Here is a 27302-nt window from a genome sequence, read left to right on the forward strand (position 1 = left end):
CTCAAAGATCTAATGGAAGATTTTATAGAAAATCTTTCTATTAGGTATCGTGGTGCTTCATTATTGAGGCATTTATAGGTCAGGGATGCTGTTTTTAGTCTAACTATCTCCTGAATGGATAGCCACTTGTGCTTTCTTCTAGTGTCAAAGATGTGTTTTTCCTACAGATGCTAAGTGCAGCTCTCAGGGCATTGTTTTGGAGAATCTGTATTTTATTAGTAATGTATTTATTGGCTCCAATGTATAGTGCTTTGCAATAATCTAGTTTGGAGATAATAAGAGCTCTCGCTAAGATCATGCAGCTGTTAGATGAGAGGAAATGTTTACTGGCTCTGATTAATTTGCATGTGTATGCTGTAGAGGAGGCTAGGGAGTTTACCTGTTTAACAAATGTTAAGGTGGAATCTATGTAAAAACCTAAAGTTTATACTTCCTTGGCAACCTTGATGAGGTCCCCGTCTATGATAAAAGATGAGTATTCTGTGCTAAGTCTAGTAAGAAGTGGTGTAGAGCCCAGGATGAGAAGTTCAGTTTTGTCATCGTTCAGACAGAGTCCATGCGTGGCCATCCATGCCTGAACGATCACTTGGGGTTGCCCATCCCCAAGTGAAGCGGCAGTCACAGGAAGCCCCGGCAGGGTCCTCCTCCATTCCCAGAGGTAAATTCTGTAACACATCTCAGCCAGCCGCCAGGGTAGTAGGGGGTGATGTCCCTGGCCTTAGGGACCCCTCTCCCATGTGGGTCGACAATCCCCAAGCCCAGCAGCAATTCCAGGAAGGCCCGGCAGAGTCCCACACGTTTTCGGGAGGCAGAAGCTGTAACGCAGCCCAGCCAGATCTCCGGCTGGGCTTGGGGATGGTCGACCCACATGGGTGACTGGCGCCCAAGGCCTGGGATATCACCCGACCATCCTTGAGCTCTGGTTGGGATGCGTTGCACCTTCTCCCTCTGGGAAAGGACGGGGAGCACGCTGAGGCTCCCTGAAACAGCCACTGGTCTTGTGGACAGTCAACCCATATGAGAGACATCCACCCAAGGCCAGGGACATCACCCCTAACCATCCTGGAGCTCTGGCTAGACAGCATTACAGAATTTCTCTCGTGCAATGGATAGGGACCCTCCTGGTGCTCCCTGGGACTGCCGTTGCATTTGTGGATGGACAACACTTTTTCTTTTCCATCCAGGTAGGTGCACTCAATCATGAGAGGTACTGTTTTCATCTGGACACTTGTGGCAATGTGGGAAGGTACGACATGTGTTGTTGGCGGCGTGTTTCAGTATTTTCCAGGTGGGAAATGTCTGAACATTGGGCCTCATTCCGAGTATGGCGGTAAGGGATAGCGGCCACCGCTAACGAGAGCGGTGGCGGTAATCCCTTACCGCCATACTCCGAGTTCCCTTTGCGCCATGGAGGTTTTAACACCTGCTTTTAGCAGGTGTTAAAAACCATGGCGCTAAGGGACCTTGATGTTAATTACGCCACCGTAATTTACGGTGGCGTAATTAACGCCTTCCCCACTCCCATTATGCCCTATGGGGCAAAAATGGTAATGGGGAAGGGTAAATGGGGATTGGGGAATTACCGCCCCGCCACCCTTGGAATGGGGCGGTAATTCCGCCATCCACCAAGGCGCTGCCGGTCCGGGTACGGCGTCAACCAAGGCGTTAATAGCGCCATTGGTTAGCGCCGTACTCGGAATGAGGCCCATTGTGTTTTTTTTCCCTAAATTTGGGACTTTGCTGGGAATTGTGGCTAATGCATTTTGGGGGGATTTGCTTGGTGGCTGTGATACTCGAAGGCCCAAATCTGTAGGTTTTCCACAAGAGCAAAATTCCTCAAAATCTGCACTGCCGAAGGAAATGGAGTTACCAGTGGTTTAGCCTTTTCCCTTTTCGCCCAGGTAGGTGCACCCACACATGTGAGGTACCGTTTTCGTCGGGACCTCTATGGGAAGGCGGTACCATAGGAGATGTTTTGTTGGATGCATGTTTTGGTGTGTGGGCAGAGGAAAATGTCTAAAGATTGTGGGTTTTTTTGTCAAATTTGAGACTTTGCCAGGGGTTCTGCATAATAAATTCTGGCGTGATTTGTGCAAGTCATACCTCTGTGGATTCCCGCGGGTCTCTTCTTTTCGGAAATGCATGGGTTTCCCTGTTTTCCATGGTGGCTGCAACATCCCAGACCCAAATCTATAGGATTTCCACAAGAGCAAAACTTCTCAAAATCTGCTCTGCCGAAAGACTTGGGGTTACCAATGGTTTAGCCATTTCCCTTTGCCCCCAGGTAGGCGCACACACACATGTGAGTTACAGTTTTTGTCGGGACACCCATGGAAATGCGGGAAGGTAGGACATGCAGTGCTGCCTGTGTGTTTTGGTGGGCGGGCAGAGGGAAATGTCTGAAAAGTGTGTTTGTTTCGCCAAATTTCAGGCTTTGCCAGGGATTGTGGCTAATAAATTTTGGGGCGATTCGCGCAAGTCAGAACCACAGGTGTCTTCTTTTCGGAAATGCATGGGGTTCCCTGTTTTCCTTGGTGGCTAGACACCATAGGCCCATATCTATAGGTTGTCCACAAGAGCAAAATCCCATAAACTCTGCTCTGCCGAAAGACTTGGGGTTACCAGTGGTTTAACCTTTTCTCTTTGCGACCAGGTAAGTGCACCCACACACGTGAGGTACCATTTTCTTTGGGACACCTGTCGGAATGCCGGATGGTAAAGACATGTGTTGTTGGCTGCTTGTTTCTAAGGGCGGGCACAGGGAAATGTCTGACATTTTCTGTTTTATGGCCAAATTTTGGATTTTGCCAGGGATTGTGGGTAATAAATTCTGGGATTCCCATGGGTGTCTTCTTTTTGGAAATGCATGGGTTTCCCTGTTTCCTTGATGGCTTCAACACCCTAGGCCCAATTCTGTAGGTTGTCACCAAGAGCAAAATCCCGCAAAATTTGCACTGCAGAAAGACATGGAGTTACCAGTTGTTTTGCCTTTTCCCTTTGAGCCCAGGTTGGTGCACCCACACATGTGAGGTACTGTTTTCATCAGGACACCTGTGGGAACGTGGGGTGGTAAGACATGTGTTGTTAGTGGTGTGTTTCGGTGGGTGGGCAGAGGAAAATGTCTAAAAATTGTTTTTTTACACATTTCGGACTTTGCTGGGTATTGTGGGTAATACATACAGGGCGATTCGTGCAAGTCAGACCTTTGTGGATTCCCACGGGTATCTTCTTTTCAGAATTGCATGGGTTCCCTGTTTTCCTTGGTGTCTTCAACACCCTAGGCCCAAATCTGTAGGTTGTCCACATGAGCAAAAACCGCAAAATATGCTCTGCCGAAAGAATTGGGGTACTAGTGGTTTAGCCTTTTCCTTTGTGCTCAGGTAGGTGCCCCCACGCAGGTCAGGCACCTTTTTTGTTGGGACACCTGTGGGAACGCGGGAAGGTAGGGCATGAAGGGTTGGAAGCGTGTTTCGGTGGGTGGGCAGAGGGAAATATCTGAAAATTGAGTTTTTTTCTCAAATTTTTGGAATTTGCTGGGGATTGTGGGTAATACATTCTAGGGCAATTCGCACAAGTCAGACCTCTGTTGATTCACACGGGTGTCTTCTTTTCGGAAAATGCACGGGGTTCCTTGTTTTCATTGGTGGTTTCGACACTCGAAGGCCCGAATCTGTAGGTTTTCTACAAGAGCAAAATTCCTCAAAATATGCTCTGCTGAAAGACTCGGGGCTACCAATGGTTTAGCCTTTTCACTTTCGCCCAGGTAGGTGCACCCACACATGTGAGGTACCGTTATCGTCGGGACACCTTTGGAAACGCGGTACAGGAGGACGTGTGTTGTTGGCAGTGTGTTTCGGTGAGTGGGCAGAGGGAAATGTCTGAAAATTGTGGGTTTTGTGGCAAATTTGGGACTTTGCCAGGGATTGTGTGTGATAAATTCTGGGTTGATTCGCGCAAGTCCGACCTCTGTGGATTACCATGGGTGTCTTCTTTTCGGAAATGCATGGGGTTCCCTGTTTTCCTAGGTGGCTGCGATACAGCAGGCCCAAACCTGTAGGATTTCCACAAGAGCAAAATTCCTCAAATTCTGCTCTGCCGAAAGACTTGGGGTCACCAATGGTTTAGCCTTTTCCCTTTGCGCCCAGGTAGGTGAACACACACATGTGAGTTACGGTTTTCGTTGGGACACCCGTGGAAATACGGGAAGATAGGACATGCAGTGCTTCGTGTGTGTTTTGGTGGGTGGGCAGAGGGAAACGTCTGAAAAGTGTGTTTTTTTCGCCAAATTTCAGACTTTGCCAGGGATTTTGGGTAATAAATTCTGGGGCGATTCTCGCAAGTCAGAACCACAGGTGTCTTCTTTTCGGAAATGCATGGGGTTCCCTGTTTTCCTTGGTGGCTTCGACACTCTAGGCCCATATCTGTAGGTTGTCCACAAGAGCAAAATCCCATAAACTGTGCTCTGCCGAAAGACTTGGAGTTACCAGTGGTTTAACCTTTTCCCTTTGCGACCAGGTAAGTGCACCCACACATGTGAGGTACCATTTTCTTTGGGACACCTGTCGGAATGCCAGATGGTAAAGGCATGTGTTGTTGGCTGCTTGTTTCTAAGGGTGGGCAGAGGGAAATGTCTGAACATTTCGTGTTTTATGGCCAAATTTTGGATTTTGCCAGGGTTTGTGTAATAAATTCTGGGGCGATTTGCGCAAGTCAGACCTCTGTGGATTCCCATGGGTGCCTTCTTTTTGGAAATGCATGGGTTTCCCTGTTTCCTTGATGGCTTCAACACCCTAGGCCCAATTCTGTAGGTTGTCACCAAGAGCAAAATCCTGCAAAATTTGCACTGCAGAAAGACATGGGGTTACCAGTTGTTTGGCCTTTTCCCTTTGAGCCCAGGTTGGTGCACCCACAAATGTGGGGTACCGTTTTCATCAGGAGACCTGTGGGAACGTGGGGTGGTAAGACATGTGTTGTTAGTGGTGTGTTTCGGTGGGTGGGCAGAGGGAAATGTCTAAAAATTGTTTTTTTTACACATTTCGGACTTTGCTGGGGATTGTGGGTAATACATTCAGGGTGATTCGTGCAAGTCAGACCTTTGGGGATTCCCACGGGTATCTTCTTTTCAGAATTGCATGGATTCCCTGTTTTCCTTGGTGTCTTCGACACCCTAGGCCCAAATCTGTAGGTTGTCCACATGAGCAAAATCCCGCAAAATCTGCTTTGCCGAAAGAATTGGGGTTACAAGCGGTTTAGCCTTTTCCTTTGTGCTCAGGTGGGTGCCCCCACGTAGGTGAGGCACCTTTTTCGTTGGGACAACTGTGGGAACGCTGGAAGGTAGGGCATGTAGGGTTGGAAGCGTGTTTCGGTGGGTGGGTAGAGGGAAATGTCTGAAAATTGAGTTTTTTTCTCAAATGTTTGGAATTTGCTGGGGATTGTGAGTAATACATTCTAGGGCAATTTGCACAAGTCAGACCTCTGTTGATTCACACAGTGTCTTCTTTTTGGAAAATGCATGGGGTTCCTTGTTTTCATTGGTGGTTTCGACACTCGAAGGCCCAAATCTGTAGGTTTTCCACAAGAGCAAAATTCCTCAAAATCTGCTCTGCTGAAAGACTTGGGGCTACCAATGGTTTAGCCTTTTCACTTTCGCCCAGGTAGGTGCACCCACACATGTGAGGTACCGTTTTCGTAGGGACACCATTGGGAACGCGGTACAGGAGGACGTGTGTTGTTGGCAGTGTGTTTCGGTGGGTAGGCAGAGGGAAATGTCTGAAAATTGTGGGTTGTTTGCCAAATTTGGGACTTTGCCAGGGATTGTGTGTGATTGATAAATTCTGGGTTTATTCGCGCAAGTCAGACCTCTGTGTATTACAATGGGTGTCTTATTTTCGGAAATGCATGGGGTTCCCTGTTTTCCTAGGTGGCTGCGACACCCCAGGCCCAAATCTGTAGGTTGCCCACAAGCACAAAATGCCACAATATCTGCTCTGCTGAAAGACTTGGGGTTACCAGTGGTTTAGTCTTTTCCCTTTGCGCCCAGGTAGGTGCACCCACACATGTGAGGTACTGTTTTTGTTGGGACACCTGTGGAAACGTGGCAGGGTAGGTCATGTGTTGTTGTTGGCATGTTTTGGTGGGTGGGCAGAGGGAAATATCTGAAAATTGTGTTTTTTTCAAAAAATTTCGGAATTTGCATGGCATTGTGCATAATTAATTCTGAGGCGATTTGCACAAGCAAGAACTCTGTGGATTGCCATGGGTGTGTTCTTTTCGCTGCTTTAGGCACTATACACTTTTATAACCTCCACAAGTCACCTACCCTTCGAAGGTCTGCCAGTGCTCTTTCAAAAATGTATGCGTGCCCTTCGTCACCACATTTGTTTTCTTTACTTACACATTATAAGTACATCTGTTTAGGCCATAAGTATAAAAACCTGTGTACCATTGCTCAGTTTTTGGCTTGTGCTAATGCTTGTTTTGTGAAACATTACAAAAAATGTGTGATTTCCTAACTGGATGAGTCGGGGCAATGTAGCGGGGCATTGCTTTTAGCAAAATTTACAGAAGCCATGGCGGTACTGGGCCAACCATGTCCACCACATACCCTTTTTCTGTAATTTTCCCAATTGTTCTCCAAACTATGGAGTTTTTCCCTACATAGTTGTTGCCTGACCTGCGCAATTCACCCCTTAATAAAATAGGAATTGTGTCTTTTTTTTCAGAAATGTATGCCTTTCGGTCTTACCATTGAGCTTTCCTACCCTCCTCTTCCATTCCGTCCACCATGTCCTATTGGAAAAAAAGCACAAAATCGCTTACCTCTTACAAAACGGCTGGTAACCATATCAAAATATGTTTTTTTTGGTTTCCACTCAACCTGTTATTGAAAGCCTGGAAAATGCCGAATTAAGCACAGCAAACCATTTGTTTCTAGTCTTTACAAGGAAAAAAAAAACACAGGCTTCTTTGTCCATCCTTTTATTGCCATTTTCTGAAAAAACCCAAAATGTTCTCCCTTTTTGTTATTTTCTCTCACCCCCCTATAGCAAACTAGGATTCCTTGGTGATGTTACGACTGCCTACATGTGGGAAAAAAAGGGGCCACATTTGGCCCAGATGTCTCATGTAACAGAAAGATTACAAGCGATTGAATGTCGACATGCCAAATTCAACAAAAAAGCCTTTGCACTGGGGGAGGGGACCTTTGGCAGTTAAGAGGTTAAATTAATAGTGAATGTTCATGTGGGACAAATGGCAGTTTCTGCCTTCCAGCCATTTGTTTTCATAGGGTCAGCCTGGGACTGGAGGTTTTTTATGAGTCTCTCTGAAGTTGGTAGTTCGCTCTTTGAAGTTGCAGACCCCAGTCTTCACACCTTTTAGTCATGCTCCAGCCAAAGATGACTTTCCTTGAAGTCCCTGCTTTCAGAGTCAGCAAGTTTGAAGAACAGTGGGCTTTCGACACCTTCAGCAGGAAATGTTATTGTGGGTGGTCATTAGATGGGAGATGTGACATCCAGGCTGGAAGTGGGAGATTTCCTTTGTGCATCTTTGACCACAGCCAGAAACAGGGTTTGCCATGGGCTGACATTTTCCATGCAGACAAAGAGGCTCTTCAAATGTCACTGGAGTTTTGTTGCGGAAACATAATATACATTGCTTTTGTAAACCCACACATCAAGTTTTGTTTTCCTGACACTTTTGATTTTTAAAGCTATTTTTATTTTGCACACACGTGTGCAGGCCATTTTTTTTCAGTGTTCATAATCTTGCTCTTTATGTTAAAGGGACTTCTGTTCGGGGCCTTTAAATTCACCCTACATCTTACTTATCTTCTTAGTTTGTATGAGTTCTTTGTATTTGCATACATGTTTCTATTGTTACATCAGTTACATCTTCATTCTTTAAGTATTCATATATAGGTTCAATGGGCCTTAGTGTTCTCTCTTCATGAAGCCACTTTACTCTGGCCTGATTTCACTTATAGCTCTTCTATGTTCAGTGGTGTACTCAGATATCCTTCCACCTCATCAGTGCGAGGGTATATTTGATACAGTTGTCTAAATGCATAACTTATTCAATATTTTCAGTGTGGTGTTGGGATGATATCTGGTGTTACACATAGTGCTTTCTTATTCTTCCAATATGACATAGGTGAGGGGGTGGGACCTAGCGATGATGTATTCATCTGCCTCTCCACATTCCCCCCCTGCCCGGGTGAGTCCTCAACCACCTCCTCAATCTTCACCTTTTCTTCACTCCTTGGTTTCTTCGGAATTCATATGTTTGTCAATCCCCTCAGGTCACCTGCATTCTTTATATGCTCATTCACACTCCAGGTCATATGGCAACACTCCCCAGTTGGTTGACAGAATACCCAACGTCCTAGATATTCCTTATGATCTTTGGGGTAATCAAACATTGTTTCTAGGGGTTCTAGAGGACATACTTTCAAGTGCTCATGGGTTGTGTTTTCAGTCTGTTTGTGCTCGGCAGTCTGAGCATTCACATGATCATTATCTTCATCCCAATAATTTTCTTTGCTGTCTTCTTACATTGTCCAATGCTTATTCTTACAAGACAGAATCCTAGCAATACTAACACTATTATTGCTCAAAGCAACTTAAAGGGCATTTGCCAACCACGTTGGAACCCACATAAACAGGGATGACAACCAGTCATCCTCTTAAGGTGGAGGTCATACTTCTTCTTCATCTTTGTATGCAGGGTCGACAGCATAGTTTTTGCCACTGACATGGTTCCATTTTCTCCATCATGGGTAGGTGTGTATGTGCAACAGGGAGGCCCGATCTTGCCACGCACACACCACCTTTCATTGCTGTAATCAAGTCCAACACATACCTGCTCTGGAGGGTAATGTGCCTGATAGCACTTAATTCTTCTTGAATCACATTAAATCATTTTATAGTTGTGTTTATTGTTAATAACAACTCCCACCTGGTTATCTGTAACCAATTGGCATCCATGGCAGTCTGAATTCCTGGCATGAATATTGCTGTAAATATCACAGCTGTTTAATGAATACTTTATGTTCAGCTGCAATATCATCATAGGCCGCTATTGATTTTGCTGAGAAGTAGTTCTCTCTCTTCTGCCGAAGGAGGTTAAGCGACCTCTTCGTTCTCTTGTGTACATCCATATTCGGAAAGTTTTCAATATGGAGAAGCAGAAATGGTTTGAAATTTATCTTCATCTGCTACTATGGACATGGGGTACTGTTTTGCTCGTGGCAACATTTCTCCTGTCTTGAGCTTAATTCTAACTGATCCTGCTCTATTCATTAGGCCCATATCATATCGACTGCTTGCTGGTCCACAAGATGCTTACCACCTTTTCTAAATCTTCCTGGAAAAATGGTGGTTTCTTTTTTACCATTGCCATTCTCTGTGTTTTTTCTCTATTCTGTACTTTAATCCAATAAGTGAGATGTATGAAAAATACTAATTCATCATCTGAAAAATCATCTCTAAACAATTCTTCATCTGTCAAATCTGTTAGTCTGTATCCTTCACCAAGAGCTATTACTGCTTTCCATTCTCTTCCCTCATCATCTGGCCCATGGACAACCACACTTTCCTCTCTTATCACAACTGCTTCTAACTCTTAAAGGATAACCTGTCCTTCTTCATCATCCATAGGTATCTCTGGTCAAAACAAACATTCTTCAGGTATTCTCAACACTTTACCAATCAATCTAGGAAGCCATGTCAACAAAATATTCACTACATACAAAAATACTTCTGTCTCTAAAGGGACTCCTCGTAATGATTTTTGGCCTGTAAATGCTAATATGAACTCTCTTACATTCATATAATGTATCCCTGGAGTAGATCATACTGTCCATGTTTCGGTAAAAGATATCATCATGTCTAATTTTGTCATCAAGTCCCATCCTACTATATTAACTAGTGTCTGCCGAGAATACAATAGTAGCATAGACAAGTCATGTTCGATAGAGATTGGTAGTTCAGCAGTGGAAGGAACTAAGCTCATAGCCCCAGAGTATCCCTGTGCATTCATGGCAATGCCAGGCATTGGACACTTCCCCTCTCGAATAGAGGAATGAGCCACTCCAGTGTCTACAAGAAATGAAAATGTCTTGCCTCCTATCGTTATCCTGAGCGCTGGCTCCTCTTGGGGGTATGGTGTCACTGATAGTACTGAACACATCAGGTCGCTCTGTGGACTTTCCTATCATGGATATAAATGAATCCCACTACCCATGAAAGGATTTCATCCCACCATGGTCACACTCCCTAGCCTGGGTGTTGATGCTTGTGGGACTCCTGTATTCACATTTCATTGATGCACTATTGATTGTTGTGTCTGTACTTGCTGTGTTTGCATAGGTGCTTTCTGTGGTTGCCCTTGTGGTCACTGCTCTTGAAATGGAACTTTCTGCGCTTGCTGTATTTGCACCACACATTTTTGATTCAGCGTTTGATCTTGGCCATAATATTCTTGTGGCTCTGTATTGTATTGTGAATGATTACTCATCCACCCTCTTGGAGCATGCCAGTTGCGCTGCATTGTTACACTCACCTGGTATCCAGGGGGAAGCCACCCAGCCCTGGTTGGATGATTTGCACTCTCAAACCCTCTCCCAGTCCCTTGATAAGGCCTCTGGTTAAAGATGGGTCTGAAATATAGGAGAACTGGATTCAATACCAGATTGTTTTTATGTTTTCCCACCTCCCTTGGCCTCAACTCCTTCCTCCCACTTGAGCCTTCTCCTCACCTTAATATTGTAAAAGATGGATTCTCTGTCCTGCTCCTCATGGCAGGGGTGCCTAGATGTGGGGGGGCAAACAGCGACCAAATTACTTCACTAGAGCAAGCCCCCCTGTGGGAATCCAAGCCTGCTGCGACTCCGTAGATTTTCTGCTTTACTGTCTTTATATGCAGTTCTTATGTTTCTCTTAGTTTGAATAATAATGTCTTGATTCTTTTCTTTTAGGTATGGAAAGGCATTTTGGTGTTGTCATGCAGTTTGAAGATGAGCATGGGCCGGTAGGCTAAAGCGCGGTGTGCGCGATGCTGTCCGGTGAGTAATGTGCGATGCATGTCGCCGTTTCACCTTTTATATTGCTAACCTGTGTCTTATCTCTCTTTGCAGGTTGCGATGTTCCTCGCCGAGCGCCGTAATGTTCCAACAATGATACTGTCCAGGAGATGACTACCCAGGTAAGAAATGTGTGGCTTTCTTCATTCTGGAGGAAACGTCAATAAACACTTACTAATGCTGTCTTTCTTTCTCCTCTTTCCAGGTTATGGTATTCCAGGATGCATGCGGTGCCAGATGATGGAGTTCGTACCTTCAGGTGAGTGGAACTGAAGTTGGCGATGGATTGAAGACAGGATACTGTTCCAGGTAAGTTTCGTAGTGTTCTTTCTCTCTCTGCAGGTCCTTGGTTTCAGGTAAACTGGCATCAAAGAACTGGACACGTTGAGCATTACGATGCCTGCAGCAGAATAACGCAAAGCATGTTCTGCTGTTTCGGTGCGGTTTAAATAGTCCCAGTCCTGCCACACCCAAAGGTGTCCAGGTAAAGTTGTCCCAGGCCTGCCACACCCAAAAGACTAGACCGCATAGCTCAGTTCCTTGTAACTGAGCTATGTGTGTGCCTCCATGTTGGCTGACCCCGCCAAGTTAAATAGTCCCAAGTAAATAGTCTTATTCTAATGTTGGTCTTCATGATGGTTATGAGCCTGGCGCCAAAGGCGCCAGGACTGACTCCAAGAGAGTCTTGAATGAGGTTTTAAGGCCTTTGACCTAGCCCTAACTGGAAGGCTGACTTGCCAGTGAGGGCCAGGGGCAAGGGTCATGACAGCACTCCCCCCCATGGTGGCACTTCTGCCTGGTCCTGGTTTGGCTGGGTAATTCTGATGGAACTTTTTAATTAAGCGAGGTACATGGATGCATTCACTAGGTTCCCATGATCTGTCTTGAGGTTCCTATCCCTTCCAATCAACTAAGTAGAATAGTTTGTCTCTGGTGTATTTTGAGTCTAGGATATCCTTTACTTCAAACTCTGGTTCTCCGTCAACTAATACTGGTTTTGGTAGTGTTGTAACCCGAGTACCGGGTTGTACCGGTTTCAGGAGTGATACGTGAAACACAGGATGAATCTGTATAGTGGGTGGTAGGGCTAATTTAACTGCCATTGGATTTATTATGGATTCAATAGAATAAGGTGCCAGAAATCGGGGACGAAAGGACTGAGTCCCTTTTATGGGCACATATTTTGATGCTAACCAGACCTTGTGTCCAATTTGATAGTCGGGGGCTTTACTACGATGTTGGTCAGTGAATTTCTTTTGTCTGTTCTTGGCTTGGAGAAAATGTTCTGCTGATTCTTTGAAGGCCTGGGAAATAGTTGTATGTTGGGTTTTAACCGCTGGCATTTCCAAAGGGGTTGGGAGATCCAATTCTGAAGTGCGTGGATGTCTACCATGTAAGTGTAGAAAGGGGTTTGTCCAGTGCTGGTGTGTAATAAATTATTATAGGCATATTCAGCTATCCATAACAAGTACTTCGAATTTCTTTCCACTTGATGTAGCATGCAAGGTAAGTATTGCTCGAGGGTTTGGTTTGTTCTTTCTGTTTGGCCATCTGTTTGAGGATGGTGACTTGTGGATAGTCGAATGTCAATTTGGGCCATTGAACAGCATTTCCTCCAGAAGTTGGGTACAAACTGACTACCTCGATCTGAGACCAATACTGATGGAAAGCCATGTAGGCGTACGATTTCCTCCAGGAATACTTTTGCTAAATTGGATGCATTTGGAAGACCCTTAAAAGGAATAAAGTGTGCCATTTTAGAGAACAAGTCTACAACTACGAAGATGGTGTTGAATCCTTGACTGGGAGGTAGATCTGTAATGGAATCAAGGGACAGTGTGTGCCATGGTGCTGAGGAATTTCCAATGGTTGGAGAAGACCAGCTGGTTTCTGCTTTTGAGACTTGTTTTGTGCACACACACCGCAAGATTGGATAAATTGTATGATGTCTTTACGCCATGTGGGCCACCAATAGTTTCGTTTTACTTTAGCTTGAGTTTTGGCAATTCCAGGATGACCTTCAATCAGGGAGTCGTGATAACCCGAAATAACCTGCTCTTGTAAAGCTTTAGTTGGCAAGTATAGACGGTTCCTAAAATATGGTAACTGGTCTTTAATGGTGTAATGTTCTCCTTGAGTACACCACTCTTGTGAGAAAGTGGGATCCATTAAGAGTTGGATCTTGTTTTGGAATTCCCCCTGTGTCAATGTTGTTGTAAGACCCACGAGTTTGTCTTCTGGAATGATGGCTACTGTATCTGGAGTTATGTATACCTTTTCATCAACGCCCATGCGAGACAAGGCATCAGCCTTTCCATTTCGGACTCCTGGCCGGTGGGTGATCACATAGTCATATTCAGCGAAGAAAAGAGCCCACCACAGTTGACGGGATAATTGAGCCTTTGCTATTTTTAGGTATTGCTGGTTTTGATGATCAGTTATGACCGTGACAGTATGTCTAGCACCAAGGAGATTGTGTTGTCATGCCTTGAAAGCTGATTTTATAGCCAAGAGTTCTCTGACTGTGATAGCATAGTTGAGTTCGGGAGGTGAGAATTTTCGTGACCAGAAGGCCACAGGGTATAACTGGCCAGTTCCTGGGTCCCTTTGTGAGAGAACTGCTCCCATAGCCATGCTAGAGGCATCTGTTTCAACTATATAAGGGAGGTCTGGGCGAGGATGCCGTAGAACTGGAGCAGAAGTGAATTTTTTCTTAAGTTCTTGAAAGGCCTTCTCTGCTTCTTCGGTCAAATGGAACTTTTTATTGTTTTTTTCTCAATAGTGATGTAATTGGATGCACTATTTGGGAATAATCTGGGATGAATCGGCGGTAAAAGTTTGCAAAGCCCAACATACTCTGGATTCCTTTAAATGAAGTTGGTGACGGACAGTTAAACATCGCATCTACCTTGTGCCTTTCCATTCTGATACCTTTTGATGTGAGGATAAAACCGAGGAACTCCACTTCGGTGACATGAAAATAGCATTTTTTGAGTTTAGCATACAGTTTATGTTTGCGGAGTTTAGTAAGGACGGAACGGACATGCCTGACATGTCTTCTTTTGTAGCAGAATACACTAAGATGTCATCAATGTGAACCAGGACGCAAACGTCAATTAACTCCTGCAAAACATCATTCATAAAGTACTGGAATGCAGCAGGAGCGTTGCAAAGTCCAAAGGGCATTACTTGGTATTCATACAAGCCGTATTTGGTATGAAAGGCGGTTTTCCATTTGTCTCCTTTCTTCACTCAAACAAGATGGTACGCCCCCCCCTAAGGTCCATTTTGGTATAGATTTGGGCGTCTTTGACTTGATCAATAATTCGGGAATAAGGGCCAGTGGATAAAGTTTTTTTACTGGGATCTAGTTTAATGTGTTGATGCAAGTCCTCAAATCTCCTTCTTTCTTTGGTACGAAGAATAAGGGAGTGGCTGCCGGTGATTTAGATGGGCAGATAAATCCATTTGCCAGGTACTGATCAAGATAAGATTTCAAATGGAGGTTTTCTGGTTCAGTAAGTGCATAGATTCCACGACAAGGAATTTGCGCACCAGGTATGAGGTCGATCTGACAATCTTAGGGCCTGTGCGGTGGAAGAGTATTGGCTTGTTCTTTCTGGAACACGTCTTGAAAATCTTGGTATTCATTTGGTAGAGTGCTAGTCATACCTAGTACAATTGCCGCCGTACTGGGAATAGCAGATATACATAAGTCTGTTTTCTCCTTTTCTTGGTAATAATAGGTGCAAGCACAATCATCGGAAAAGGCCAACTTCTTGGCACCCAATCTATTAGAGGGTTGTGAGCTACCAACCATGGCATCCCTAAGATTAGTTGAAACTGAGGAGCTTTGATGACATCGAATGCAATATATTCTCGGTGTCCATACTGGCACAGTAGGGTTAGTGCTGCTGTGCATTGGGTTACTGGTCCGGAAGCTATTTCTGTCCCATCAACAGTAGTAACCTTTTCAGTAGTCGACTTAGAGCATAAGGGAAGCCCCATCTCTGCTGCCAGATCTTGGTCTACATAATTCCCAACTGCTCCGCTGTCTATGCATGCTTTGACAGCATGCATCCGAGACGGTTGTTGGTGATTGATCAAAATTACTGGTAATGCAAAGTGTGAGGTCTATGGCTTATCCTTCTCGCTCGACAAGTGGACCTCTACGCTTGCCGGGCTTGGTAGTTTTCCGACTCCTTGTTATTATATTCCTTCTCTGTGGCTCCAACAGTTCTCCTTGGTGGTTTCACTGGACATTCTTTGAGGAAGTGGCCTGATTTTCCACAATATAAGCATAATTGCAGTTGCCTTCTCTTGTCTCTTTCAGTTTTAGTTAAAGCGGGCTGTACACCTCCGATTTGCATGGGTTCTACCGTTTTTTCCAATGTACGTGGAACATTATCCTTTGACCGGACATACACAGCTCGAGTGTCTAACCTTATCCGGTCTTCTTTTCGGTCTTGTCATCTTTGATCTAATTGCACCACAAGGTTGATGAATTCTCCACAGTCTTTAGGTGGGTTAACCACTTGAGCAAGGACATCCTTTAGTTCCCCTCGTAGACCCCAATGAAATAGTGTGGTCCTTGTTTCCTCAGGCCACCCAGCTTCAATGACTAGTCTGTTAAATGTTACTATATAAGTAAGCAAGTCTACTTCCTTGATGGAGTGACAAAAGTTCATTGTCTAATGCTTGTCCTTGGGTATGACTAGCAAAGAGTTTTTCCATTTCCATCTGGAAACTCCCAAAGTCATGTAATAATGGGTTATCCTGACTTACCAATGGTACCGACCAATCTGCAGCACTGCCACTCAGATATGAAAAGACAAAAGCAACCCGCGCTTGGTCGTTAGGAAAAGCCCCAGGTCTGCGAAGGAAATGAAGATAACACTGGTTCATGAATGTTGCGTACTTCTTGGGATCCCCTGTAATCGTTCAGGTGGATCTAAAGAAAATGCCCCAGGAAGGGTTATTTGTACTGGATTGGTGGAAGAAGTTGGTACAGGTGCTGGCGGAATGTTACCAGGCAATGGGATCTGTCCTGCCTGTGATTGGAGCAATTGTCTACTTATTTTGTTGGTACGATCCTTAGTAACAATCAAATCCCTTTCAAGAGTGTTGGTTTCTTGCCTGGCTGAATGTACTTCAGCGCCTAATTGTCCCAATAAAAGAACTAACTGGTCAGTCTCTGAAATCTCCATGACACCCAGGTTGATAATATTATTGAGGCTTTGCATTCTGTTACGCTCACCTGGTATCCACGGGGATGCCACCCAGCCCTGGTTGGATGATTTACACTCTCAAACCCTCTCCCAGTCCCTTGGTAAGGCCTCTGGTTAAAGATGGGTCTGCAATATAGGAGAGCTGGATTCAATACCAGATTGTCTTTATGTTTCGCACCTCCCTTGACCTCAACTCCTTCCTCCCCCTTGGGCCTTCTCCTCACCTTAATATTGTAAAAGGTAGATTCTCCATCCTGCTCCTCCTGGCAGGGGCGCCTAGATGTGGGGGGCGAGCAGCGATCAAGTTACTTCATTGGTGCAAGCCCCCATTTGGCCTGCTGCAACTCCGTAGATTTGCTACTTTACAGTCTTTATATGCAGTTCTTATGTTCCTCTTAGTTCGAATAATAATGCCTTGCTTATTTCCTTTTAGGTATGGAAAGGTATTTTGGTGTTGTCATGCAGTTTGAAGATGAGCATGGGCCGGTAGGCGAAAGCGCGGTGTGCGTGATGCTGTCCGGTGAGTAAAGCGCGATGTGCAGCACTGTTTCGCCTTTTATATTGCTAACCTGTGTCTTTTCTCTCCTTGCAGGTTGCGATGTTCCTCGCTGAGCGCCGTAATGTTCCAGAAATGATACTGACCAGGAAATGACTACCCAGGTAAGAATTGTGTGGCTTTCTTAATTCAGGAGGAAACGTGAGGAAACACTTACTAATGATGTCTTTCTTTCTACTCTTTCCAGGTTATGGTATTCCAGGATGCATGCAGTGCCGGATGATAGAGTTCGTACCTTCAGGTAAGTGGAACTGAAGTTGGCAATGGATTGAAGACAGGATACTGTTCCAGGTAAGTTTCGTAGTGCTTTTTATCTCTCTGCAGGTCCTTGGTTTCAGGTAAGATGGCATCAAAGAACTTGACACGGTGAGCGTTATGCTGCCCGCAGCAGAATAACGCAAAGCATGTTCTGCTGTTTGGGTGCAGTTTAAATAGTCACAGGTTAAGAAGTCCAGGAAAAATAGTTCCAGGCCTGCCACACCCAAAGTAGTCCTGGTAAAGTAGTCCCAGGCCTTCCACACCCAAAAGACTAGACCGCATAGCTCAGTTCCTTGTAACTGAGCTATGTGTGTGCCTGCATGTTGGCTGAACCCCCCCAAGTTAAATAGTCCCAATAAATAGTCCCATTCTAATGTTGGTCTTCATGATGGTTATAAGCCTGCCGCCAAAGGAGCCAGGACTGACTCCAAGAGAGTCTTGGATGAGGTTTTAAGGCCTTTGAACTGGCCCTAACTGGAAGGCTAACTTGCCAGTGAGGGCCAGGGGCAAGGGTCATGACATGCATGACCCCTCTTCTTCTACACATTTGGGCCATATGACCTTTCATCCCACAATTCCAGCATTGCTGTGGCTCTCATCCATGAAATCCTGCTCCGCCTTCACGGTTTTGCAATCCATCTTGTCCTCCTCTAGGTCCATTCTCTCTACCTCCTGGCCAAAAATTATACCCACTTTGATCTGTAAAATACCCTATATTGCTTGGCTATACTGGCTGTATCTCTCATGTTGCCACACCTTCACTACTTGTCAACTCTGCTCCTTCTATGGCAAATTTTGATAATTTATTTTGAACCAACATTGCCTCCTCTTGCTTTCTGCTCTCTGCATTCTTCTTATTCTTTTCTAGTAACAATCGACAATGATGTACAATAGACAACTGTATTTCTGGCCATGGCTTTGTTTCCACCCCCACCTGTTTCTTCATTTGCTGTCACACTGACTCGAGTAGTCCCTGACATAAAATCTGATAGAGTTCTGCTTCTGTTTTATCGCACGGATCTCTCATCTCAAGACGTCAATGATCTTGAATCTCTTGAATTAAGGCAGCAGGATCTTCGTCCTTACACAGTGTCCTTGTTATAATTATACCCATGTCTGATGTGTTAGGATATTATTCTCTAAGTGCTTGCCACAAGTGTGCTCTGCAATTATTAAATGGCGGTCCATCGTGTGTCATGTTTTGTGCTGTGACACTCGCATACCCTGCTTGTCTCCAAATGTCATCAGCTCTCTCCTCTAGAATGGCTGCTAGTAGGTCATTTATGTCACCCACTGCTAACATCCTTCCGGTTGTCATTCTTTCTAACTCATAAATTCATTTTCCCGCACCTGCAGTCAATCTAGGTAATTTACATTTCAAATTGTCTTTATCCATTTGTGGTCACAGAATATATTGTGGTTGTTCTCCCCTTTTCTCTAATAATGGAAATCGATTTTCACTCTGCATCTATTAACCAAGTGACATTTTTCATCATCCCGTTGTCCCCTACTCCTTCTCATTTCTTCTTCACATCTCCCTTTTCTCTTCTTCTTCTCGCCTTCTTTGTAACCTATGCTCTTTCAATCTCTGTGTTTCTAGTTCATCCTGTTTCTTCTCCTCTAGTCTCTCTTTCTCTTTCTTTTGTTCCTTGTACCTTCTTCGTTCTTCCTTTTGCTTCCTCTCTCTCTGCTCCTCCTCTTTGAATGCTCTCTCATTCCTTTTCTTTTCTTATCCTGTTCATCTCTTACTTCTCTTTCTCTAATGCCATTGAGGCCCTTTCTGTCTAACTTGAGTAATATCTGTTTTCCGATCCACTTGCTCTGCACTATTATTACTACATTGGCTTTGGCCTTCCCTTCTTTATGTCTCTTAGCTTCTTCCTCTATCTCTATCTGTCTGTCCCTTCTTTCATCAAGCTCTATATATTCTTTATGTGTTGACATAAATGTACGTTCCTTAATCTTGTTTTCTTCCATGTTGCCCTCACTGTTAAAAGCGGGGCCAGATTAACATACCCCTCTGCTGCCTTTAACACCTTTTAAGGATAGAATGCTTTTTCACTGTACCTGGGCTCTTATATTCAGAAGGAGAAGGAGGAGCTGTGGGCGTTTAGTCCTCCACTTTATGCTGATTAAGCATCCACTCCTTTTCTGGCAAGTCTTCCTTCTCGCTTTGATACATTTTCCATAGCTCTAAAATGGCAAACCTTTTCTGCAACTTCTTCCCTGTATACGCAGCATGTAAGCATGTTATCATGTGTTGCAATACGGTTCTTGAAAATGAACCTTCTTGAGGCCCTTTTACTCATTCAGAATGGTACTTCCTAATCTTGGCTGTGTATCTTGGTAATGTCTTACACAGGTGTAGCAGGGGTGTGTCCCCCAGGCTGACAAGTCATTTTTGACTTTCAGTACCTACAAGATTTTTTATTCTTTTATTACTTTAATCAAATACACCACAATAATCAATTTGGACAAGCACCATCAAACGTGGCCCATTTCTAAAGCATAGTTCTTTAACCAATTTTGAAAAAAAAGATGCTCTCTTTATTCCTTCGTGTATAGTCCTATCGATTCTTGCTTTCCTGCTGTTCTATGATTTGCACTCTAAAAATATTCTTTTATTATTTTTTTCTTACCTTTTATCCCATTCTGATTGACATCAATCACTTGATTATAGAGTCTGATAACCAACTAGATTATTACTATCGTTTTATGCCACCTAGTTTAAGTACAATAAAGGTTTTAAGCTGACATATTTATAACCCCAACAAATATGCACTTTTTATTGTCTACGATTTACTTCATTTACTTTCTCTAGTAAATGTATCTCATCTCAGGTTTACCCCATTTTGGAGATTGACACACTTTTAATGTGTGTTCTTCCACCCCCTTTGAACCAGGAATTGAGGTATATCTCTCTTTCTTTAACCAGAATCGTGTTACTATATATATTTACACTTGCAATACAATCCCTCCCCTTTATTTGCCACTTTTGATGTTTTACTTACATCCATTGCTCAGCTCGAGTCTCTCGGTATCGACTCTTCCCCAATCGACCACTTCGCCTTATGTCTGGGGTGCGCCTGCAGGGGCTGGACAGGAATTTGCTCAAATGGGATCTTGCCAACCAACCGCTTTTCACGCTTGTGTCTTTTTCTCTGTTCGCCACAGGAAACTCTGTGATCGTCTGGCTAATGGTGGAAGATGTCAAAAATACGAGAGTCTGGATCTGGGCCAAGGAGACTGGATCAGAACCATTCACACTGCTATCAAAATGTGCAGTCGCACCTAGAGCAATCCAAGTGCCAGTTGGAATTACCATTAACTGATCTCAGCCCCAAATAAGCAGACATACTCAAAGAATATGGCAAAATGCTACTTTATTATAAGCTCAAACAAAGTAGGTAAACCTAGTGAACATACAGATTGCAGCTCACTCACTATCATTTACATTTTGATTACACAAAGGCTGTATACCCTGATGAACATCAGCTATGATGTTGTAACGCTCACCTGGTATCCATGGGGACGTCACTCAGCCGGTCCTGGCCTCTTATGACCTTGAACCCTTCCCTGGAGGCTATTCGACTGGTGACTGGGCCTGAAACACAGGATTGGTAGAGTTTAACTCCCTATTGTCTCTGTGTTCTTGAACCCCTTCCTTCCCGGGGTCCAACCCTTCCCTTTGATCCACAGCTCACCTTGTTTTCTTGGATGGTGTGCTCTCCATCCTGCTTTCAGCGCAGGGGCGCGTTGATTGATGAGGGCTCGTTGGTGCCTAGTTACTTCACTGGCGAGAGTCTGACTGGTAAGTATAATGAGTCTTTGAACAGTTCTCTAACTCCGTTCCTTTCCTTCTTAGATGATGGCCGGCGTCCGGGTATGGCGGCTGCTGCTGAGATGAGTGGCGCTGAAGGTGAGTGAGAGCGCGATGCACTATGCACCCTTTTCGTATTTGTATTGAACTGAGTTCTTTTTCTGTGTCTTTTAGGTGCCGCGACATTGTCAGCGTGGATGCCGGTTATGAAGAACAAATGCGGTGAGTAAGTGCGGTATGCGGCGCCTCTAGATGTTTACACGCTAACCTGGAGTGTCTTTTCCCCCTCGCAGATTGATGAGAAGTTCTGGAGACACAGTTCCCCCAGAGCGGCTGGGATTCAGGTAAGCGTTTGAAGCTCGTACTGTATTAAAAAAAAAATAAGCAAGAGCTGTAAAATGCTTACTAATGCCTTTTCTCTGTTCTTTTCCTCTTCATTAGGAAGTGGCGTGCCGGGATGGGAATGACACCGCCGAAGATGCCTGCAGAACAGAAGGAGCGTTGAATTATGGTCAGAAGGGCTGCAAGGTAAGGCTGTTCCTAATGGTGTTCTTGTTCTTGCAGGAGCTGAGCGCAGAAGAAAGATGCAGGCCCACTGGAGACCGATCTGAACACGGTGAGTGTCACATGGCAGGTACAGAAAACGCAAAGCATGCTTCTCAGCCTGGGTGTGGCTTAAATAGTCTCTGGGTATCCCAGGTGCCTCTGGGCTGAACCACACCCAAAAGACTAGACCGCACATGCAGTTCTGGGAACCGAAATATGTGGGGGCATCCATCTTGTCCCCATCAATGCATTACAAGTCCAATCCCCAATGTTATCCTATGGGAGTGAGTGAGTCTGGTGCCACAAGCGCCAAGTCTGACTCCAAGTGAGTCTTTGGAGGGATGGAGAGGCCCTTGAAGGCCAGATAGGTGATCGTGGCCTGGCTCCAGCCTGACATCTTGGAGGGCTGGGGACATGAGGGGCAGGAATCATGACAGTACTCCACCCAAGGCCCCTCTCAAGGTGGCTCTTCTGTCTGGTCCTGGTTTGGTTGGATGATTTTGATGAAATCGTCAAAGCAAGCGAGGTGCATGGATGTACTCACAAGGCTCCCATGTCCTGTCTTGTGGACCATACCCCTTCCAGTCTACTAAGTAGTATAATCTGGATCTGACGTACTTGGAATCTAGGATGTCCTTGACTTCGAATTCTGGCTCCCCGGCAACTACTACTGGCTGCGGTGGCGTTGCTACCCTGGTCCCAGGTTGAACAGGTTTAAGGAGAGACACGTGGAACACAGGATGAAACTGCATGTTTGACGGCAAAGCTAGTTTGACCGCCACAGGATTTATCACAGAGGTAATGGTGAATGGACCCAGGTATCTTGGACGGAAAGTTCGGGCCCTTTAATGGACACGTCTCTAGACGCCAGCCAGACTTTGTCTCCCACTTGGTAGTTGGGGGCCTTTGCTCGGTGTTGATCAGCAAACTTCTTTTGGCGATTCTTTGCTTAAAGTAGGTGTTCTGCTGCCCTTTTAAAGGTTTGAGAAATGGTTGTGTGCAAGGTTTTGACTGCTGGCATTTCCAGGGTTGTAGGAATGTCCAACTCAGAAGTACATGGGTGCCTGCGATACATGGTATAAAAGGGTGTCTGCCCGGTGCTGGTGTGTAGGGAATTATTATAAGCATATTCAGCAATCCATAATAGGTCAAACCAGCTTCCTTGAGCTTGGTGTAACATGCAACGCAGATACTGCTCGAGCATCTGATTTGTCCTCTCAGTTTGACCATCCGTTTGGGGATTTTGACTGGTGGATAGCCGGATGTCAATCTGGGCCATAGCGCAACATTTTCTCCAGAAGTTTGATACGAACTGAGTACCTCAGTCTGAGACCAAAACTGAAGGGAACCCATGGAGCCGTACAATGCCTTCGAGAAACACCTTTGCCAGAGTGGAAGCATTAGGGAGCCCCTTAAGAGGAATGAAATGTGCCATTTTTTAAAACAGGTCCACAACCACAAGAATAGTGTTAAACCCTTGACTGGGTGGTAAGTCAATAATGAAATCGAGAGACAACGTGTGCCAGGGTGCTGGTGGGATTTCCAATGGTTGTAATAGCCCAGTCGGTTTATGCTTGGATGACTTGTTTTGAGCACACACTCCACAAGACAGGATGAATTGGATAATGTCTTTATGCCACGTGGGCCACCAATAATTTTGTTTATCCTATGGGAGTGAGTGAGTCTGGTGCCACAAGTGCCAAGTCTGACTCCAAGTGAGTCTTTGGAGGGATGGAGAGGCCCTTGAGGGCCATGTAGGTGATCGTGGCCTGGCTCCAGCCTGACATCTTGGAGGGCTGGGGACAAGAGGGGCAGGAATCATGACAGATGTGATCCTAAGGGCAAATAGTGAAAACCTATTGAAAGGAAGGATTGATTAAGGGAACATATATATCTATACTTGGTTTAGGTGTTAGTAACATAATTGGCTGCTCCCTATCAGGTAGGCATGCCTTGAACTAAATCTTACTAAGTATAATGCAGATAAATAGCAGAATAATAACAACTGATTGGCTTCTGCAACAATTTATGGTACACTGCTACATAGTCCCTCATGATTGGTTGGCATTGTCGCCCAACCTTGGACATACAGCTCGTTAGCAGGCAGCACATAAGCAAAACAAAACCCAGGTGCAGGGAACAACATCAGACCACTGCCCACTTCAACTATACTACCATCTCTCATCAGTTAAACCCTAATCACAGGCTTCTTCTCTGTAGTTGACCTTGCTGACTGTTCTGTTCCTTGGGACTTTTAAAGGAGTGTAGGTTCTTCACTATCCTCAGTTGGAATCTAATGAATAGGCCTTGTTTTCGAATCTTGCACCACGTATGAGGAGATCACTCCTGCTATTTCTTTTGGACTTTTTATGAAAGCCATTCATTTAGTTTGACAGGCAGAAAATTCCCCTCATAGTGGTAGGGCTAGATAGGCTTTTTTTCTTATTATTTAAATACACACTGTTGAACATGTCACATGAGAAGGTCTCACTAATGTTATCATGGGAATGATACAAATCTAATGTGGCTTTAATAATTCTGTGTACTACCAGTGGCCATACCAAAACCCAGGTATGGCTTATTCATAGAGAGTACCCTACCATCAGATGGATATTGTACACAATTATATTAGTTTCGGATCAGTGGTGCATATTTAACTGCAGTGACTTTGGTATCAAAGCAGCTGTCAAACAGTGGGCATGCCACTTTTGAACCTGCCAGATTCACTGAAGATCAAGCAGATCAAGAGACTGATGCAGTGGGGCAAATGCTTTCAATATGCTTTTGTCATAAAGCATTCTAAAAGGGGGATCTGTTTAGTAGACCATCTTTTCTGAAATGGATTACCCACATCATTTTATCATTAATAAAAGTAAAGTCAAAAAGCCAGGGTTACTACAACCTTAACAGAAGTCAATCAGTCATGCCCCATGCCTTAAGTGACACATTCACAAATACTGTTCCTACTCGGCATGGTACAGAGGCTCTCAGCATAGGATGCCCTGATTCAGAGTTAAGGGCTAATTGTAAGTGGCATACAGTTCCTTTCACAAAGCCTAACATGTGTCCAAGACCATCTTCTTAGTAGTAAGAGTAGCTGCTGTGCAGCTTCTACATCACAAGCAAGGGGCATGGAAAAAGAGTAGGACTGGATTGCTGGAATCCCCCATTGCATGACACCATTCTTTCCACTGAGTGAGTGATCCTCTAATGGTATGACCACAGGTATATCATATAACAGCAATGAATGAAAAGAAGTCCCAGCAAGGACAGCGAGTTGTTACATGAGTGTGGCCAGGAATGATAGGGACTGAATTCAAAGCCAGAATGACCTGATAAAATCTCTCTCTCACTATAAAAGGAGGTGGGGAATCCCCTTGCTATCAACAGGAATTGTTGGCTGTTGGTCCTCACACACCAGCAATAATCCAGCCCACACCCTGGTTTATGACCCTGAATAATTCCTTCTGCTTGACTTCAACATGTTGGTACAATCTTTTCAGCCTTTGATTACTGCTGAACCATACCTCATTAGCCATCATTACAAACATGGGACTAGCAATCAGACACCATGGGAGTCACTTATTAGATTAAAGGAAAAAACAATCAGTTGAAGATCTGGCTAACCAGTTGAAGGAGTCAGACTCTAGGACATCACTTCAAGGGTGTTTATTCTACTTAAAATGAAAACACCTATCTGTCCCTACTCGTAAGAGGGATTTCCCTTGCTATCAACTAAACTAAAGTTGCTTGTCTTAAGGCAAAACAAAAAAGTAGTCCTCAGTCCAAAAACTATTAACTAGCTGTTCCTATCACTTTAAGAAAAAAACATTAAAATAAGTCAGAGCAATACACCCGCTGCTCAGGCTTCTTTAGGCAATCATCCTCGGCTCTCTCAGGGTTTCAGTTCCAATGTTCTTTCTTGCCAGTCCACCAAAGGGAAATTCCCAAGTCTTTCATTTGGATCCTCAAAGCAAAATTGTAGTGTTTACACAAATCAAATGCCTCAAGTTCTTTAAATGGAGAATTGATTATCTGAATCCATCTCCACCAATTGGGTCGCTCTCTTTGTACTGGTTTTATATTAAGGAAGCCTCCAAGTTCCCCTTATTCCTGCTCCTGGTTTAACTGATTGTACACTCCAGGTTCAATTTCACTTATATGTTGCAAAGTTGCACTTATCTCGACAGGGCTCTCTAGTCCCCTTTGGCGCAATTACCTTCTTAGCTCTTGGGGCTGTCTCTTGGGCCTCAGCCAATGTAAAACTCTATAGTTTTTAGGGCTCCTATAACCCTCCTGGATATTCTCTCTCTGGGGTCTGACTGAACCCTAAGTGGTTTTACTTCAATTGCTTTTCTTTTGTTTTTATTGCTCTGTTCGTCTTGAGTCCCTCTGTCCTAGTAAACCCAGGTACCTTCACTTCCTTCAGGTATGCTGCAGTGGAGTGGCTTCTCAGCTGGGACATTCCATTTCTTCATTATCTTCGGCACCTTTGTCAAATAAGCATTTGGTTTTCTTAATCTGCCCATTTTGGCACTTTCTTTAGCTCCCCCCAATGAGAATGGACGATTTGTTCCTCTGTCCCTCCCTGTTCTCTGAATTTGTTTGCGGGCCCCAGCCCACCACAGTGCCAATGTGGTCACACCACCAAGTAAAATGGGGTTTCTCCCGTCTTCAACTGTGTGATATTGCACTTCTCAATGCCATCCACCAGGAGTCACTCTTCCACGTCTTGGTCTCTCCACACCACAGCAGGCTATGCGGTGCAGTGTGGCTACGACTGTCCATAATGTTGTCACATCAGAGGATCACCTCTGTGTAGGATTTCTCACCCACCATTCAATGTTTTTGCATCTTTATCCTCTCCACAGTACTTCCAAGGGGTGTGTTGTTCCCTATCAGCTGGTGTGTTCATGGGTATCTCAGCATTATCTTGAGCCAAAGGTATGAACGTAATGTTCCTACGTCTTGGTCTCTCCACACCACAGCAGGCTATGCGGTGCAGTGTGGCTACGACTGTCCATAATGTTGTCACATCAGAGGATCACCTCTGTGTAGGATTTCTCACCCACCATTCAATGTTTTTGCATCTTTATCCTCTCCACAGTACTTCCAAGGGGTGTGTTGTTCCCTATCAGCTGGTGTGTTCATGGGTATCTCAGCATTATCTTGAGCCAAAGGTATGAACGTAATGTTCCTACGTCTTGGTCTCTCCACACCACAGCAGGCTATGCGGTGCAGTGTGGCTATGACTGTCCATAATGTTGTCACATCAGAGGATCACCTCTGTGTAGGATTTCTCACCCACCATTCAATGTTTTTTGCATCTTTATCCTCTCCACAGTACTTCCAAGGGGTTTGTTGTTCCCTATCAGCTGGTGTGTTCATGGGGATCTCAGCATTATCTTGAGCCAAAAGTATGAACGTAATGTTCCTATGTTTTGGATTCCAATGAATGCATATAACATCAGTCTCTTCTACTCCCATATAGACACACAAGGTATTTCTAATAGGGAATGAAGCAAGGCCAGGGATTGTTAATTTCCCCAATTACAAGCAAGAGGAACCAGACATGGGGAAATCCCCCACACTCAAAAATGTAAGAGTAAAAAAATATGACAAACATTAGTTTGTTGAAAGCTTATGGACAATGCATAATTCTCCAATACTTTCTTGTCGTTCTTAGGCTTGTCATGCACTTTTAAGGTGATGTGACATCACAAAACAAATGATACATTGCAAAAACCTATGGTAACATGGGGTTGGTTAGTGAGGTAGACTACATATATAGGATGTACATGGGGTTAGTAACCT

The sequence above is a fragment of the Ambystoma mexicanum genome, chromosome 10 (genome assembly GCF_040938575.1).
Source record: "Ambystoma mexicanum isolate Mex_15411 chromosome 10, UKY_AmexF1_1, whole genome shotgun sequence".
Lineage (NCBI taxonomy): Eukaryota > Metazoa > Chordata > Amphibia > Caudata > Ambystomatidae > Ambystoma > Ambystoma mexicanum.